General features: G+C 37.2%; 1 protein-coding gene and 2 non-coding genes across 17 annotated transcripts in view; 1 reads left to right on the top strand and 2 right to left on the bottom strand.

The window, feature by feature from the left end:
* The window catches only part of Liprin-alpha (PTPRF interacting protein alpha), a 207,501-nt gene that overhangs the window by 121,902 nt on the left and 65,547 nt on the right, over positions 1 to 20,052 (top strand). The gene's annotated exons all lie outside the window — the stretch shown is intronic.
* On the bottom strand, positions 11,002 to 11,074 carry TRNAA-AGC (transfer RNA alanine (anticodon AGC)). Its single transcript has one exon. It is a non-coding gene; the product is annotated as a tRNA-Ala (tRNA).
* Positions 11,314 to 11,386, bottom strand: TRNAA-AGC (transfer RNA alanine (anticodon AGC)). Its single transcript has one exon. It is a non-coding gene; the product is annotated as a tRNA-Ala (tRNA).

Raw genomic sequence — 20,052 nt, forward strand, 5'->3', positions numbered from 1 at the left:
AGGTCGTTTAATTTCGATTAAATTGGTACACTCGACCACCCTGTAGATTTCTATGGGTTGAATAAAGCCTGCAAAAACGGTAACTAATCTTTTATCAAGTTTTTTACAAACTGTAGTTTTTCGGCTAAAATGAATAATATGAAAGTGTCGAGTTTGTACATTCTATGCAGTTCTTGCTCAGCAATTAAACTGGAAATATTGTACTTTAACATGAAACGCCATCACTTACCATTGGCTGAGATGAATAGAGCTGTAGGGCTTCTTCAAGGTGGCATGCGACAAAATGATGTAGCTCTTCTTTTGGGGGTCTCCCAAAGTGTTATCAGTCGATTGTGGCGGCGTTTCCGTGAAACTGGCAGTCCAGCCGAACAACATCCAGGGCGAGGACGCGCTACAACTGCAGTTCAAGACCGATTTTTGCTCTTAACCGCAAGAAGACAACCGACAATCACAGCACCTGAGTTGGTTAACGTGTTGCAGCAGACGCACCAGGTAACCATTGGTCGTGATATTATCAGAAATCGACTGCATGAAGCAGATCTCCACAACAGAAGGCCACTTAGATGTCCACCTTTGTCGAGAGGCAATCGCGGTAGAAGATTAGAGTGGTGTCAAGAACATCAAAACTGGGATGCAAATGATTGGGCCACAGTTTTGTTTACAGACGAATCCACATTTGGATTTCATCCAGATTCTCGTCGAGTAAGACTGTGGAGACGACCTGGAAATAATGAACGTTTGAGACACGTCCAGGAAGTCCACACATACAGTGGTGGTACAGTAATGCTATGGGGCGGAATCATGATCGGCGACAGAACCGATCTCGTTTTTCCAAATCGCTCCCTCACAGCTCGACAGTACCTCGACAGCATTCTTCTACCTATCGTCTGTCCGTTTGCTGGTGCTGTTGGTGAAAACTTCCACCTAATGCACGATAATGCTCGTCCACATGTCGCGCGTCTAGTGACTGACTGGCTCACCAACGAAGGAGTTGATGTATTGCCATGGCCAGCACAATCACCGAACCTGAATCCCATCGAGCATGTGTGGGACATGCTTCAACGAAGAATTACTCCGCATATGGGGAATATTCACACAACGTTTCAATTGAGAGAGCTTTTAATCGCTGAATGGGCAAATGTACCTCAACAAGACATTGACAATTTCATTTTGTCGATGCACGATAGGTGTAGGGCCGTAATAAACAAGCGTGGAGGCCATACTTTGTACTGATTCCAATTTTTTTTGTATTATGATTTTTTTTCGGGGAGCCAAAGAAGAACCTATTTTTTTTTTAGTTTTGCTTATATGCGCACTCAGTATTTTTGACCATTCAATAAATTTTGTTGTAAGTTACATTCGTTTAATAATCACTCGTCAACTTTTTTTCCCTAAAGCGATCTAAAAAATAATTATTGCCATTTTTAAAAATATCCCTAGACTTTTCCGGTGTGTGTATTTCTATATTCTCATTATCAAATGTTGGTCTTTTTGCGCGGACTTATAATTCATTACAATAGGAGAAACATGCTCCTTTATATGTATATGTTATACCGGAGATGAATGGTAGCTTCCGACTTCTGAAGTGAGGTCACTGTGTGCGGAGGCGAGTTATATGGATCGCCCTTTTTCTACTTCGACTAGGAAATGAAGTCGCATAGAGTCCATCCATCATTTTCTGAAGGTTCTTGCGTTGACGTGCGCCTTTTCTTTTGGGGCCACTATCGATTATTGAGAATTGATTCGGCCGCTAAAGACAGAGAACGGATGTCTTTGACTATATTGACGTTCATCTAAATTGAGGAAGTAATTCAGACCAGAAATGGGCGATCCTTTCCTGATTTTCCCGTATGTCTGCTCGTGATTGGGAATATAGGTTTTTCCAATATCGTGATAGCTCATAATCGAATCGAATCAATTGTCCAATTGACTCAACTTTTATCATGATGATAATACTAATTTGAAGATGGTCAGGAGAAGAAGGTGGAGTCTCCAGACAAGATCAGAAACCCCTGAGCCACCAGAAACAGAATACAGTGCTGTTCGAATATACACGGTGGTGGTTGCAGGAAATTGTGAAAACTGACTCCTAAAGCTGTTAATCAAAACTTTACAAAATCCACCATCCACCACTAACACCAGCTGATGGTTCAATTATTGCAACAACAGCCATAGAAAAAGCAAATCTACTAGCTAAATAATTTGCGTCCCACAGTCGATTTTCTGGAAAAGGCACTATCCACTATTTCCACACTAGAATCCACATTGTAGGAAATTATTTTTCGACAACGTCTAGTCAGACGAATATTGAAACAATATTGCTATCAGTGATATCAAAAAACGTGGAGACGGCCCGTAAACCACCATATCCTTGATAATTTGGAAGGCTTCAGCATCTTGAGCGATCATCAATATGGATTTTGGAAAGAAAGATCAACAGGCGACCTTCTATCGATGTCACCCATATTTGGAATAACGCAATCGAGAACCGTGTAGAGTCAAGCATGAGGGTTTGCTCGCCAAACTTCGATGCTATGGCTTGTTGGATCATGTTTGTGTATGGCTGTCACTTTTACCATCAACGCTAGTGTCCCCCAAGGATCTATATTGTCTCCAACCCTCTTTATATCGTATTTCAACGACTTGTTGAAAAAAAAACCAAGAGCGGTACAAATCCTCAAGGAATTTCCTGAAGTGTTTGTGTTTTGTCCTTAAAAAACACTCGAAGGATAGAAGTACCTGTTCCTGGTATTGTTTTCCTATCTTCCAATGTATTAACCTACTCAAGTTAGGAATATAGTTTTGGGTATCTTTTCTCAATGATTATTATCCACCATCTACAAATTGTCGTGGTGTTATACGAGCTGTCTCAATGAACACCTCACTCACCGATTTATACTTTCATTCATGAGTCAGTTTTTAAAATTCGAGACAGGGGCTCCAAAATGGCCACCTGAAAGGAATTATGAACTGATGTCGATTACGATTCCCAGTTGTCGTTTTAACGTCATGTGCAGCTCTATAAGTTCAAGTTGGAACAAATAAGGTGAGGATGGAGGATGTTTTGGGAAGATATCTTAAGACGAGTATTAATGATACTATGAAGTACACATGCCGGGCAATATATTCTTCTTTTTTTTTTTCATATCCAGCCAACCAATTTGACTCAATTTTGTCTTTATATATTGGTTATGCCGCACTTCGTGAATGAAACCATAATAAAATTCTTGTGTACTCCTAAAAACCTCGTTGAAATTGGAAAATTAGACTGAATTCACTCTCAGGTATTGTCCATTTCTATAAATGAGTTTCAAAAAGTTGATCAGCTGATGTTACGAATGGAGACTTTCATCAAACTAATATGTTTGGCACTTATGACTAAACTGACATCACTTAATGAAAATCATAACACTTACGTCCAGGTTAAGTTGTAGAACAGCCTCGGTTGAACTTCGCTCTTTCATTGATTTTTGTGTCTACTTCTTCTGTATAAACAATGTATGTCAATGAATGAAGCCCATTTATTATTATTATTTCCACGACACGAACATCACTAGAGATGATTCAACTACATAGTAGTTTCTTCAGTTGTACCACTTTATTTGTTTAATTATTATCATGGATGGTAATTTCTTTATCATCTACGTTGTTTGCGAATCCGTCAGTTGATTTTTATGCAGATGTGAGCTAAAGACTAAAGACTGTTATTGAAGTTTTCTGTGCGTTTGTTTTTTTGGGAATGCTTCTTCGACATTAAATCTAAGGTAACTATGTCCTCGACGAGAAAGGGGAAGAATTTCAAGTGAAGCAGCTGCCTGAAAATCGACGTGACAGTTCTCAATTGGGAGATTGAGATCACTAGTCTATAACGACATGTATATAATAAAATAATAAAGGGAAAAAGAGGGATCCCTGTGGTACAACGCTTGTCAGATCATTGAAAAGTGGAATTTGTTCTTCGACTATAACACTAGTGTTTTTTTGGTCGGATAGTTCTCAGACTTCTATACAAAAATGACTTTCAATTAACTCAGAAGTATCGATCGGTTAAAATAATAATCTACTGAAGTGAAATCGTTCATGTTATTGTCATTGCATTTTAATTCATCGAACACGTTAACAGAGACTCTCGAATTCAATAATAAACAGTTTTGGGGAAGTTGATGGTTTCTATTGCATTAGTTATTGAAATGTATGTCCATCTATTTTTTCTATACGTTTTTGATTGAGGCAGCCGTCGACTGGGCCACAATCTGAATCAAATACTCGTTTGATCCGCAAATGGTCCAACGCTAATGAACGAGCCGGTTGTTGGATATCTAATCACGTCAAATTTAACGGGTGAACACACGCTTCCTAAATCAAACCGGTATGATTTATTAGCGCACAAAACAATTAATTTCGAGCGGAGGAAATGTGATTTACGTCCCCCGGGTTGGTCCATTGCGATAAGGTTTTGATCTTGGTTATAAGCCTAATCGACTTTCGATAGATCGAATTTGAAATATAGCGCGCTAATGGAATAAGACGAGAGGCGCAGTTCAAGTATCGGAATTTTTATTGTACGAGGGTTGTTTCTACGAATGACGATGAGGTGGCGCTACTGAAATGTGGCACTATGATATTCGGATAATTCGCTTTTTGTTTGAAAGTGGTTGACAATGTTTCACGGTGAATTTCATTAGTTCGGACTTCCATTGCATTATTCGGATGATATGTACGGAACTGCTATTTCCAACTGAAAGACGAAATCTTTACGCAAGATGAGGGACTGCCAACGGGATCGCCACTTTCACCATTCATAGCCAACATATTAAGGGTGTGACTGAATAATCTTTTTTTTTTTGATGAGGAATCACCTCCTCAAATGTTTTACACTTATTTAGTTACGCCCTGTATATGGAGTGGTTTGAAACTCTAGCCATTGAACAAGACCTGAGTCTGGTTGAGATACGTTGACGACACCTTCATAATATGGAACCATGGGAATTCAGAACTAGACACTTTTCTGAAGCACATCAACACCGTAAGACCTTCCATCACCTTCACAATGGAGAAGAAAGTCCACAACGAATTGCCTTTCTTAGACGTAATGGTGAAGAGGACCGACCTTAAGTGGGAAACATCTGTATACCGAAAACCCACTCACACGGGACAGTATATCTGAATCACTAATCCAACCACCATTAATCTACCAGAAGAGGAATCCAAGACTCTAGTGGATCGTGCTTTTGGACTCTGTAATACGAAGGAAGGTCTCGAGAAGAAACTTTACAGGCATTATAAAAAAAGATATTCAACGGAATGGTTACTCCTTAGTGATGGTAGAATAGACTTTGGCGGCGACTTAGACAGCAAGAGCAGCACAAGAAAGATAAGCCGTCACAACTAGTGCAGGAAAGGATGAGAAAAATTGGGTACCAGTACAACATCAGAACCTGCTTCAGATCAGGATTCCAAGAATTGTATTTATCAGATACCCTGTAAGTGCGGTAAATCGGTGAAACTAAGAGGCCATTGAAAGTCCGCGTTGCCGAGCACAAAAAAAACATTCAGCGCGAAGAAACCGGCAAATCGGGAACAGTAGCTTGGGACCATGAAGTAGTCCCAAGCTGAGATCATCCACAGGGAGGAATGCTGGTTTGGGAGGAAATTTAAAGAAGCATCATATTTGTTATCTTACGCTAATAAGTCTGATGTAGTTCTTATCGACTCTCAGAGCAGACGATATTTGTATCGGTATCATAAGAGGAGAAGAGATCAGGAAAAACTATGAAAATTTCGCGACTTATTTTTCGAACTTTACAGACTCTATTCTGACCACTCTGTTGAGATGATTGATTATAGAAGTCTTTGTTGGTTTGATGCCGTCTCCACTTTCGAATCTCAAGATCATTCCGGCTTGCCGCAATAAGGTGGAAAATGCAAAAGGCTGCCATTCTTGGCACATCGCATCTGCTTAGGGCACATGATTCTCGCACCCAATGATCACCTACTTTATGTTGTGGAGAGTGGTCACTAGTTGATGATGCTAACGCGTCCTTCCGAACGTATCAAGGCCCTGGGGACAGGGCCCAATCGGGGACACCTTCAGGAAATAATAATGATAATAATGATCAATACGTCATTATTCGCTATAACAAACTGAATATCACTGGAGCTTTTTCCCAACACCAAACCGTTATTTTAACACCTCGACACGTGTCGTGATCACAAAGTGATCACTTGGTTTCGTTCACCAGTACATAACGAATAACAAACTGAATTAAATAGATTAGATAGATATAAAAATATACAGGTGAAAAGGTGGAATATCTGCCAAGGCTGTTTTTCAGCTCAGCCTGAAGTACTCCATTGTCGTGAGTTTGGAGGATATAACGACGCTGTCATTGAAAATCCTTAAAGGTGGCCCTAAACGATCGATGTGCTTGATCAAACGATTGAGTCAATCGATTGACGTGCTCTTCAATCGACTGCTATCAGTCCTTCAATATTTTGATCAAAACCTTCTTCTCATCAGAAATGGGACCAGTGCACACTCGTCGTTCCTTCGCTGATGGTTAATTTCGATGAGCAATGACTTTGAACACAGATTTGGCCTTACTCTCCCTGACATTGGTTATCCTCAAGCGGTAAAAACAACTGAAAAATAAACGACAGTGGTAGAAGGAGTGGTACATGGTAATGATGCAGTTTTCTTGTTTTTGTTGTAATAGTTCTTGCTCGAAACTTTCCGTAATTCCGGACAATCTCGATATAATTTAATCAACAGGTTAATGAATTCCCTAGTGACCTAGTGACTACCTAGTGATTGACGCAATGCTTGACGAAAATTGCCCTAGACGGTCAACCCCCTCCTTCAACCGCTTGAGTCATTCAAACTTTCTATCAATCACCATCAAGCCACGCTTCAAGCGTCAAACAGGTTCCTACACGATCAATCACGTTTAATTGATTGACTCAAGCTTGTTACATCCGTAGTCGTTGATTGAAACGGGTTACTTTGTTACTCAGGAGCTAAATTATGGGCTGCCGGAACTCAGCGAAGAGGGATAGTGGGTAAATATAAGTCCACTTGGAAGATAAGTGTATTGTTTCTTTAAACACGCCAAGCTGATGTGATTACAGGCTGATGGCCCAGAAGTTAACTTTTGGGTTATTTTGGTCGAGTGTGAATGGGTGTGAGCCACAATAAACCCTTGCGGGTTGCGGTGGATGGTCGAATAGACACTTTTGTGAGATTTGAGAACGCATAAAAAACTCCATCTAGTTCTGATAAAACACTCATTGAAACTGAAATCAAAATAACTTTTTCAAGTTATATGAAATGCTGGGATCGCTTGATATCACTCACTAAACAAGCCACAGTTATTATCGATATGAATGCGACAAAAATGTCGACAAGTTCGTGGGACGATCCCTATATCGTTCTGACGGCTTCCGAGTACATCAATTTCACTCCCCCGCCCCGTATTCCGTCGGTTTCGGGCTCTCGTTAGTGGTTTTATTGCTTCTATAACCTGCAACCCACTGACTGCTAAGGAAAGTAGATTACTGCGGAGTGAAATAAATACACATGCCCGTGTTCGGGTTCTGATATTTCTCGTTCGGGACGGGAAAATTGAAATATGTTCACTTGGGCATATTAAATTAGAGGAGGAGGTCAACTAAATAAATTGTAGGTTTTGATAACTGGGACTTATGGTTTTTTCCAGCAACAATTGGTTTTAAAAACAAAGGTTCAAATATCTTTCGACGAAAAATAAATCCAAAACAAGCACTCTTCTGCGATGGAGAGGTCAACGCCTGAAGACGTCAACTCAGTTGATGAAACGCGTGTCAAGAATATTGAAGTTTTCGTGACTGGGAAGAGTGCTCATTTTGATTTTCAGAAAATCATCAATGAATTGAAAACAAATTCCAGATACTATTTTTTCAACATGGTATGTATCAGTCAAATTTTCCAGACGAATTAAATTGATAAACTGATGAAATCTTCTCTTAAAAGAGATACTGGGATTACCTTTATACATTCCAGACAGTATGATCTACGCTTCTCCAAAAATAAAAGTACTAGTCCGCTCTTGGGGACCATGGAAAGCCTTTTTTTGAAGCCTATAGGTAAGAAACCAAGATCAGAAAATGAACTGTTACCATACATAAAGAATCATTTGATGATGAAGCTGACACAAGTCTGAAGAAATTCAAAATCGCTGTTGACAATGACAAATACTACTCTGAATGAAAAAATATGACATTTAAAATAAAACAAATGAATATTGAAGAGAGAATTTGGAAACTGGAAAGTTGTGGAAGTCAACTATAAATACATTCCAGGGACTTCTTGAAGCATAACTCAAGTGGGCCTGGCAACATCTGAATGTAGTGGATCTAAGCAGAGTACTAGGTCGATCCTAAGTCAAAATCCATTGCAGACATTGTGCTTAGACTAATATCCATCTTGGGATCATGCCCATTTGTTTAATTTCTGAGGAATACTAGATATTAGGCCATTCGTCATTCAATACCCATCTTATTATCTGGAGAAATCGAAACGAGAAATTTGTACAGCTTCCTATTATTATCAGAAGAAGTGATATAGCAGTAGTTTTGAAATTGGCGATTTTCAACTTGAGTTGAAGCCAAAAGAAATCTATGTACCAACCATAACATTATTCATGGAGAAATATAAATTTAACTTTTTTGTGAATTTTTGACAAGCAATTGAAGAAAATAAATTTTGGCAGTCGTTAACAACCCAATCTTTTATATAACGCAATTTATTTTCAGTGATATCGCTCCCTTATGTCGAAGCTCTTAATTTTCCATCGTGGATCTATTCATTACCGTCTTCCAAACTTGTCCGGAGTAGCTCATTAATCAAATTGAAGTTTTAAGTCCCAAAGCGGTCGTTGTAGATTGTAAAGGAATCTCCGTTTTCATTTTTCAGAATAGTTGCGATATAATGGATGAATCGAGTCGGTGTTAATTTAACGGGTTGAGATTACAGTTATAATGGAGCGCTCTACAAAGAATGCTGATTGATTTATGTGAAGTAATTGTTTGTATGTCTGTATGTGAGATGTTCATGTATACAGAATGTTATTATGTGAACGGTTAACTGGACAACATTATGAGGGTTGCATGGACGTTCTACTGAACAATGTGTTTTATGGGGACTGAGGAGCTCAGAGCCTCAGAAAGTTTATAAAATGTCTCGACAAGATTGAAAATATTTGTTTTCTGCTTTTTAAAGAATCGTCCTGTGAGAGGTCGGTTGAAAAAAATAAGACGTCATCCTTTCATGGGCCTCTTCAATCTTGAGAACAGGAAAAAGTCGCAGGGGGGCAAATCTGATGAATACGGTGGATGAAGCATGATTACGAAAGTAAAATTATATATTTTTTTAGGAGGGTCAGAGTTTATTCACATTGATATTCTCCTTTTTTGTTATATTTCTTTTCGAGCGATTTTATTCATTCATAAATTCAATCACTCCTACATAAGTTTCCATAGACAACGATTTTATTTGTAAATCTCTTGATGATACAGTAACATTATTATCATTATCAATTACTTCTTCTCAAAGTCTACCTGTTTACCTAGAACTACCATTATTAACTAATTAAGTTTTGTAACTACTGTTGTAAAAATGCATTGTAGAACAATTTAATGTGCTAGTTCGACTGAGGAAGCTACTGTGTATCGAAACGTTTGGTTAAGTAATTAGTGTGTAGTATTATCATCGTGGAGACATATCATTTCTAAACCTGCGAGAGGAGAACCAACCCGAGAGAGTGCTATTTGCAAGTTCTTAAATTTCGAAAGTAACTCAAAAACTTTCCATCATAAAGGCAACTGAAAAAAAGGAAGTTACTCAGGAAGAGAGTAATCCTGAAATTACCGTGAGGCTAGTGGATGGCGGAGAAACCGCAGCCACCATTAAAGTTGAACCGTAAAGTTTAGAGAGGAATTGTAGCCGGAGTTTCCCCAAGTTAATTTATTAGAAGGTAAATGTACTGTCCTTTAACGGTTATTTTACAGTCCGAGGAACATCGCGTTTCTGAGCCGAGTTGGCAGGTATAACTTTGTAATATTTAATTAAAATTTTCCGGCTCTCGCTCGATGTAACATACTCAGAAAATATCTCACTGTACTTGTCCCTTGCGTATCAGGAATGAGCAACAAATTGTATTGTAACAAATTAAATAATTAACTCTTAAACAAATTCATTTCTAACAATATTTCACTATCACAAACTTATTTATTCACAACACTTAGCACTTAATTTATTTCCACTATTTGAATTCCTTGTTTAGCCGCTCGATTCACTTTCTGAACTCAACTACCTTCTCTGGACGAGAAGCCGGCTTTATATATCGGTAACTGTCGTTCTAGAATTCTATAGTCGTTTCGGTATTTAACTAGAATTCAATCGGCGGTTGCCGACTGCATTCCTTTTGCGGTGATGTCATGTGTTTGTTCGCTGGCCGACATTGTACGCAATAGCTACTTTTGGTAATTGCTGCTCAAAATGTTGAAGCAGTGGAAACATTCAAAAAAATGTTGACTCGCAGCCTTTTCTGTAGTCCATAATCTCTTGGATAAATGAAATAATTCAGGTTCATTTAAGCGAATACATGACCTGAAAGATGTTCCAACCTCAACATCAATATTCTAAAACAACAATTCAGAAACAAAACAGTATTCAGAATTCCGTCTTTTAATATTCCATGTTCATTGACATTAAAATTGATACGATCACAGGATATAGAAATATAAAACAATCTACAAATACGCAAACTTTGCACAGATTGCATACTGATCATGAATGATGAATGGGTGAAACAGCGAATAAAATCCTCTCGTTAATAAGCCAAGCGAGTACTGAGTTGCGACATTATATGAGACAGTATGGGGATTATAAAGTGGGCATAAAATAATTGTGTTTTGATGTCATCCTATTATCGCGTCAAAGAAAATTAAATGTGTACAAAAAAATGGAGGCGCCGGGCATCGATCCCGGTACCTCTCGCATGCTAAGCGAGCGCTCTACCATCTGAGCTACGCCCCCTGATAACATTTCGAAAGGAAATAACACAATCAGAGCAAGAACTACCTGAGAGGTGCGGCTGTAACTTTGTAAAATTACCAAAGAGAAACTAGATCACTTGCCGGCCGATAATATTTATTTATCATCTCAATTTGGAAATTAGGAACCAGGTTACTGAGGTGGATAATTCAAAGATCAAAGTTAAATATCATAATCATTGAAAAAATAATTTTAAAATTTTTGATGAAAGGTAAAAAAATTGGAGGCGCCGGGCATCGATCCCGGTACCTCTCGCATGCTAAGCGAGCGCTCTACCATCTGAGCTACGCCCCCTGATAAGAATTTCAGAAGAAATTGGTAACAAAGGCTGGTACTGTAAGGGATTGAGAAAATTTAGACAATAATTATGAAAATAACTCATCTAATTTGTACCACAGGTCAACAGCGACAACTGTATATGATGAAGTCATTATTATCTTATGATTTTACAATTGGCGAATAAACTCTATGTTTCTTCATTCATTCGTATCTTTCATTCTAGTTGTTTTATTGGTATGACAGGAATAAAGATAATCAAATCGTTTAATGTGAAGCACGAAGTCGGATCATACTAACGCGGCCAGTGTTGAGAACTCATTTTCTCATGCTTAGCCGTAGATTATAGTTTAGCGAAAAAATAGATTGATACAAAAATGGTAGAAAATGTATTTCACGAATGCATACTACATGCATGTAATTTGTAGTAGTTATAGTAACTTAATGAGTATCATGCAAAGTAAATTGAATCATCAGTGGTTTTTTAAACTCGGAAACAGTAAAACAACAGCTCTAGGGCAGATGTACTGCAAAAACATTACAACTGGCAACACTGAACTCGTCTCTCATCTCATGCGATTTCTTCTTCATCTGCCGTGGATTAATTCGTAATATTCCGCAATTTGATTATTACTGCTTCCTTGTGGACAATTCGATCTTCTTGCGTTCGCGATATTGTAAATAATTCTGTGGATATTTCTGGATTTGCTTGTAGTATAACATAACAATTATTCATACACGTATAATCACAAATGGCAAAACCTCAATGGTCTTTGTACGCCCCATGACAACTGTTATAACTTATAACCTAACAAACCGAACGTCGTCAATTTGTGTAATGTTTGTTTTCTATAATTTGTCAAAGGTTTCAATAATGACTCTGCTGTTTTGGACCTGGAGGCAAAACCATTAAGAGTTGATTCATTTTTGAAGTGGATTTGATTTTTTTAAATTACTTTATAGCATAGATCTAATTGGTGGCAATGACCGTGGGCGATATTGTTTCAACCCTAAGGGTGAGGCCAAAGGGAACTTTGTCCAAAGTTCATTAATAATCTTATCAGAATGCAAATTGGATGCGTGTGAGGAATTGAACAGAATTGGCTATCGAGGAGGTAGTTCCGCATATAAATTATTGTTCGCAAGGCAATTATCAAGGGAAATAATTCGGAGGCATCGAGTTTGATTGATTTCGGCGGCTGCGAATTATGATTTCGAAATATCAAAAAGTCCACATAGAAAGAAACACTTCGATTTAAGAAAAAAACAAACAATAAATGGTACTGTCTTGAAAAATAGCAGAAAGAATATTTAGGACCATCAGTTTTATGGTACGGAAAATAAAATCGACGTACTGACAGTACTTATATATCAATGGATACCTGTTCATTCATTTGCTACAAATTTGTTTTTTATTTTCAAAAATAGAATTGGAAATTCTCCGCATTTCATGCTAACATATTATTTATTCCATTTTCAGTTACACGGCGATGCTTCATATCGATTTGAAGTGCATGTTTTGCATGTTATTGGATACTGCAGCTGTTCGAAAATGAACATATTGAAAACTCTACACATTCGGGCAATAAAGTACGATAATTGACAAATGTTATACTGCACAAGTATTAACAAGCTTACTGAAATCACTTATTGAAGTAGGCACACAGTGGATTTCATCGGTAATAAATAACTGTATTTTTTATGAGTTGATTTGTTCACTACCAATTATTCAATAATTGTGTATTGTTTCGATGACAAAGATGAGTTTGTTTTAGAATTGAAGTTTGTATTTGTAGACTTCATACATAATTTCTTATTCAAAGTAGAATAATGGGGAATCTAAACAGCGAAGTCGATGAAAAAGCTTAATTTTTTTCTGTTGGGCTCCGGTCTAGGTTACGTTAGGTCCAAAGTGAGTGGGTCTATTCGACCCTCCACCGCAACCCGCAAGGGTTTATTGTGGCTAACATATTCCCACTAAATCTTCTTGCCATCCAGGTGTTCAATCTTTGTTTAGCAGAGCCTAAAGCGATGCAAATGCCTGGTTCTGTTTCGATGAAGCTGCTTGCATCACCCTCCGCTGGCCTTTCAGGCCAGTATAGCCACGAATCCAGACCAGAGACAATCTGTCAAGTCTTTCTATCGAGGAGAGACGTTTTTGACAATTTGCTACCAATTTAGACGTTGCTCTGTAGGAGCCTTGGCTTCCAACACCGCTTGACTGTCCGAGAATATTTTTATTGACTTGTGTATGAGGACTTCTGTCTAACAGTATTGTCATGTTTGGTCCAAAAGTAAGCTTGTTCTCAAAAGACATTATACTATAAGTAAAATCGATGAAAAGAGCTAGCTAGAGATTGAGTTACTCAAATTAATATGGTAATACATTCTTGACAGAGACTTGTGAAAAAAATGTTTGTGTTTTTTTGCAATTGTAGTTGTACAGGTAGTCGTTTATGTGTAACATTTTGGTAATTAAATAATAATGAGTTAGTTACAATAATTTCTGAGAAATATGCCTTAGTTCGTTAACATATACCTTCAAAACAGAAATTCCGCAACATTTCATTTGCGACGAAGAACAAGTTGCCATAGGTGATCTTCAGGGTTCTATCATACGGCCTTTACTTTTTTCAATTTATAATAACGATCTCCCAGTTGTGTTAGCCTACGAACTTGTCAGTCCATCGAGTATGAATATCCCTTACTCTATACTCAGACGATACACTCTATATATATATATATAGGGTGTATATACAAGACAGCAATGTCCTGAAGACATTGCTGTCTTCAGGAGTTTCAAGAAAGATTATAATAAACAATTAAAAAACAGCAAAAGATTATCTTATGACAATTTCATTTCGTCAGCTAAGAATAAGTGTAAAGCGTCATGGAAAATTGTAAATTTCGAAAGAAATAAAAATAAAAATGCAAGCAGCCTCCAAGATGACTCCCTGTCTGCTGAGACTTTCAATGAATTTTTTGTTGAAATTGCCGCAAACATAATAAAGTCAATTCCTGCAACGTCGGACACGGAACTCTTAAACTATCGTAATTTTTCTACCCCAAACAGTTCATTCTTTCTATCTCCCGGTCACAGAACATGTCCTAACTACCATAAATAGTCTAAACAACTCAGGCTGCTTGGAATCTTACGGACTAAACCGCTTCGTCATCAAGGAAGTAGCTGATATAATTGTAAAGCATATCACCTCCCTCATAAATCTGATTTTCTTGTCCGGTATCTACCCGATTGCTGCAGCTGCAGTTCTATGGAATAAGAGGTGTAGCTTTATCGCTCATTGCCTCATATTTAACAAATCGTTTACAAGCTGTCACATATAACAGCTGTACCTAATTATAAACCTATCAAACATGGAGTGCCCCAGGGCTCAGTCCTCGGCCCACTATTGTTCATCATTTACATCAATGATCTACCTAATTTTTTACATCCCTATAAGTCAGTTTTATTTGCTGACGATACTACGCTCATCTTTTCAGGTGACACCTTGCCGGATTTGCAACAGTCTGTAAAAATTTCACTCTCAAGTGCTGAAACATGGTTTTCATTAAATAAACTAAAACTGAATAATGGAAAAACAAAGAATCTCACCTTTTGTTTGTTCAGCACTATGTCGAGTGAAAACAGTGTGAAATTGTTAGGCATAAACATAGATAGTAAATTATCTTGGCAAAATCATACGGATGACCTACGAGGTAAATTGGCCAGCTCAATTTTTTTGCTCCGTCAACTGAAGCCAATTACAAGTTTTCCAACACTCAAAAATGTATATTTTTCTTTATTTCACTCTGTCATTACTTATGGGATTGTCCTCTGGGGGAACGCCGCTAGTGCTGTAGATATTTTCCGAATTCAAAAAAAAGCAATCAGGATACTTGCCAATGTGAGCTTTCGTGATCACTGCCAGCCCCTTTTTGCACAATTACGCATATTGCCTTTGCCTTCATTATTCATATTTTCGGTTCTGCTCGAGATCCACAAAAATCGAATGTGTCTGCGCAAACAATCCGATATACATAATCATTATACCAGAGCTGCAGGCAATATTCGTACTGATCGTTTTCGCTTAACCAAATCACAGAAAAGCTCTCTAAATTATAATCTTTACAACCTGTTACCGCAGGAATACAAAATCCTATCAAACAATAAATTCAAGAAGCGCTCAAAAGAATTTTTACTAACTAATTGTTTTTATTCTGTCAGTGATTTCATGGAGCATTTTTGACATCGCTAGTGTATTTCTATGGACATTGACATTTATGGACTGCGACAATTTACAATAACTAGTAGCAGTGTACTATATTTGAAAATTTTATTTTATCTTATTTTTGTTTCTCTATGTGTTGTACTCTTTTTAGATATTAATTGGACTTACTACAAACATTATGTAATGTATGGTAGTCAATAAACTTTCATTCATTCATTACAAATCCTTTCGCGTTTGTTTGTATGTATGCGATGCTACAAGTCCGAAGCCGGGAAACTTTTGGAAAAGTGTTCAAACCAAGCTCATTTACTTTTGGTAGCTTCAACAAGCCGCACTTTTTTCGCAGCGAAGATTTTGGTTTTGTTATGCCCAATATTCTGTCTGTCGCCTCATTAGCTAACTTCGTACCGCACTTTCAACTAGTCTAGACTCTTCTGCCTGTTAGTAGTGCTTGTATCTCGTTGGAAGTCCAGCGGCAGCCGGCGTAATTTTTCTCAGGTCATTCAGTAGAGACTGATTGTAAACAGATAAAACTCATGGTGTGGGCGATATTTTTCTCTGGAGTTATTTTTGGGGGCTACGCTAGAATAATTAGAATTCTAATGAGCTTTCTGTAGACTAGTCAAACGTTGAATCGAATGAAATATGCAAATACGACTAAGGGGAAAGGAAAACTTGTCAGTCAAATGTGAATTAATTCCATACCTACTGACAACATCATGTAAATTACCTACATACGGTTTTAACTAACCCCGGATTAGTAGAATTAGCGGGGTAAAACATTTGCATTTGTTTAGAGAGAACGCAGTTGATCGAATATGCGGAGCGCCAATCCTATTAGGGCTGGGAACGGGAGCTTATCCCTTCGGAACGTCATTTTTGAATGAACTTGGATTATTAAGGCAATAAGTGCTTTTTGATCGAACTCATTGGGTTTGTTTTCATTGCTCGATTGGAATAAGCTCCAACCCTGCTCTCCTTCCATAATTGTTTACCTGACTACATTTCATAAAATTTCATAAAATATGCTATTTTATGGACAAAACTATATCGTGGTTTCTTATTTCTTACACTCGGGTAAATTTAATAATAGCTCGTTTTCAAGAAGCAACATGAAAAATGATGACTCTGATGGACATCTAAGCTATATTGCTCTTTTTTTTTTTTAATAAAATTAACTTGATTTATAACTGAAAAAACACCTCTCTACTACTGGCAACTTTTGATTTTTCTGGGTTGTGATTGAGGTTTTTTCTGGATTGTGATATGATATCATTTAAATATACATTGAAGCTCCTTCTGGGTTGTGATATGATACCTTTTAAATACATTTAGGCTTCTTCTGGGTTGTCATATGATATTATGTTAATACATTGAGGCTTTTTCTGGGTTGTGGTTGACGCTTTTCTGTGTTGTAATATGATATCAAGTAAATATATTAAGGCTTTTTCTGGATTGTGATTGACGTTTTTTGGGTTATGATATGAAATGAGGCTTTCTCTGGGTTATAACATGACATCATGTTAATACATTGAGGATTTTCTGGGTGTGATATAATGTGAGACTTTTTCTGGGTTGTGATATGATATCATTTAAATACATTGAGGATCCTTCTGGGTTGTTATATGATATCATTCAAATACATTAGGGCTTCTTCTGGGTTGTCATATGATATCATGTAAATACATTGAGGCTTTTCTGGGTTGTGATTGAGGTTTCTTTTGGGTTATGATATGAAATGAGGCTTTCTCTGGGTTATAACATGACATCATGTTAATACATTGAGGGTTTTCTGGGTGTGATATAATGTGAGACTTTTTCTGGGTTGTGATATGATATCATTTAAATACATTGAGGATCCTTCTGGGTTGTTATATGATATCATTCAAATACATTAGGGCTTCTTCTGGGTTGTCATATGATATCATGTAAATACATTGAGGCTTTTCTGGGTTGTGATTGAGGTTTTTTTTTGGGTTATGATTAGAAATGAGACTTTCTCTGGGTTATAATATGGCATCACGTTGATACATTGAGTCTTCATCTGGGTTGTGATTGAGGTTATTTTGGGATGTTATATGACGTGAGGCTTTTCTGGGTTGTGCTATAATATGAGGCTTTTTCTGGGTTGTGATAGAGGTTTTTTTGGGTTATGATATGAAATGAGGCTTTTTCTGGGTTATAATATGGCATCATGTTGATACATTGAGGCTTTATCTGGGTTGTGATTGAGGTTTTCTGGGGTGTGATATGATGTGGGACTTTTTCTGGGTTGTGATATGTTATGAAGCTTTTTCTGGGTTGTAATATGATGTCATGTAAATACATTTCGGCTTTCTCTATTTTATGATTGAGGGTGTTTTGAGTTGTGATATAATGTGATACTTTTTCTGCGTTGTGATCTGATATGAGGCTTTTTTTGGGTTGTGATATAATGTGAATGCATTGGGGTTTTTTTGGATTGTGGTATCATTCAAATACATTGAGGTTTTTTTTGTGGTATGATTGGGGGTTTTCTAGGTTGTGATATGATTTATTGAGGCACTTATAGTACATTTCAGCAAGCGACTCACTCCTCGTTCATTCGATAATATGAGGTTATAAACGAGTTTTTGCTGATGCCTCTTATAAAAAAACCCTTTCTGGTTAGTAAATGTTTTATTAAATTGTTGATAATTGTGTTATTTTATATTGCCAAAGAATATTATAAAAGAATATTTGACACAATATTCTGAAGCTTGCCGTACAACTATTTTTAATGAGAAATATTCAGAGCCAAAATACCGGAATAATTTCATTTCATAATTCTTAACCTTTTAATAACATTCTGAAATTTTTCTAATACCAAAGCGTTATATGAAACGAACGAATTTCTATATTGAAATTCTGGCATAGTTTTCAATGAATTCAAGTCGGAATGCCTGGGAATATATAAATCAGTTTAATAATACAGCTTTCACGTTAAATCATTCGAGGGATCCGAGAGCAATATTCAAGTTGACATTTTTCCATTTCCTCATTCGTAGCTATGTGGAATATGATTGAATTCAATTCGCTTTTAGATACCGTGAAAATAAGTGGGATGGACTAGAGTTTTTAATTTCAAGTGTAATTGAATTGATTTTGGAATTGTTGTTTTCTAAATCCAAAGAGGTTATCAAAATGAGGTTTTACAGGATATATCATTTGGCTGTGTTGATCATGAAATTCTGTTGAATAAATTGGAAATAGTTTCGATCATCAAGACTTTCAGTCCAGATTCAGATTCTCAGTCCATTTTCTTGATGATATATACGAATAATCTATCAATCATTAAGTTAATTTTCTTTATTAGCTGCTGATAACTCAAAAGGGTACAGTTCCCAAGAAACATTAATGAAGTTAGTATTGAGACTGATTATGTAAGTCAAATCAAATCAAAATATACTTTATTGTCCGAAGATTTGCAACTTATTGACAAAGTCCAAGAAATACAATGTTGAGTATAGAAAAAGTATAAGTGTAGATATAAAAAAGTTCCAAAAATGTATAAATGTAAATATAAAAAAAGTTCTAAAAAATGTATAGATAAAATACCACCATGTATAAAGTGATAGTACAAAGAATAAATTGCTAATATATTGTTAAAAGGATTCGCTAAAACTCTCTTCCAAACTAAACACATCGGAAAAGTCTAGGGATATTTTTAAAAATGACAATTTTTTTTTTAAATCGCTTTAGGGAAAAAAAAGTTGACGGGTAATCATTAAACGAATGTAACTTACAACAAAATTTATTAAATGGTCAAAAATACTGAGTGCCCATATAAGCAAAACTAAAAAAAAATGGCTCTTCTTTGGCACCCCGAAAAAAAATCATAATACAAAACAAATTGGAATCAGTACAAAGTATGGCCTCCACGCTGGTTTATTACGGCCCTACATCTATCGTGCATCGACAAAATGAGATTGTCAATGTCTTGTTGAGGTACATTTGCCCATTCAGCGATTAAAAGCTCTCTCAATTGAAACGTTGTGTGAATGTTCCCCATATGCGGAGTAATTCTTCGTTGAAGCATGTCCCACACATGCTCGATGGGATTCAGGTCCGGTGATTGTGCTGGCCATGGCAATACATCAACTCCTTCGTTGGTGAGCCAGTCAGTCACTAGACGCGCGACATGTGGACGAACATTATCGTGCATTAGGTGGAAGTTTTCACCAACATCACCAGCAAACGGACGGGCGATAGTTAGAAGAATGGTGTCGAGGTACTGTCGAGCTGTGAGGGAGCGATTTGGAAAAACGAGATCGGTTCTGCCGCCGACCATGATTCCGCCCCATAGCATTACTGTACCACCTCTGTATGTGCGGACTTCCTGGACGTGTCTCAAACGTTCATTATTTCCAGGTCGTCTCCACAGTCTTACTCGACGAGAATCTGGATGAAATCCAAATGTGTATTCGTCTGTAAACA

The sequence above is a fragment of the Leptinotarsa decemlineata genome, unplaced genomic scaffold (assembly GCF_025532065.1).
Source record: "Leptinotarsa decemlineata unplaced genomic scaffold, Ldec_3_MD MMD2_tig00026361_RagTag_RagTag, whole genome shotgun sequence".
Classification (NCBI taxonomy): domain Eukaryota; kingdom Metazoa; phylum Arthropoda; class Insecta; order Coleoptera; family Chrysomelidae; genus Leptinotarsa; species Leptinotarsa decemlineata.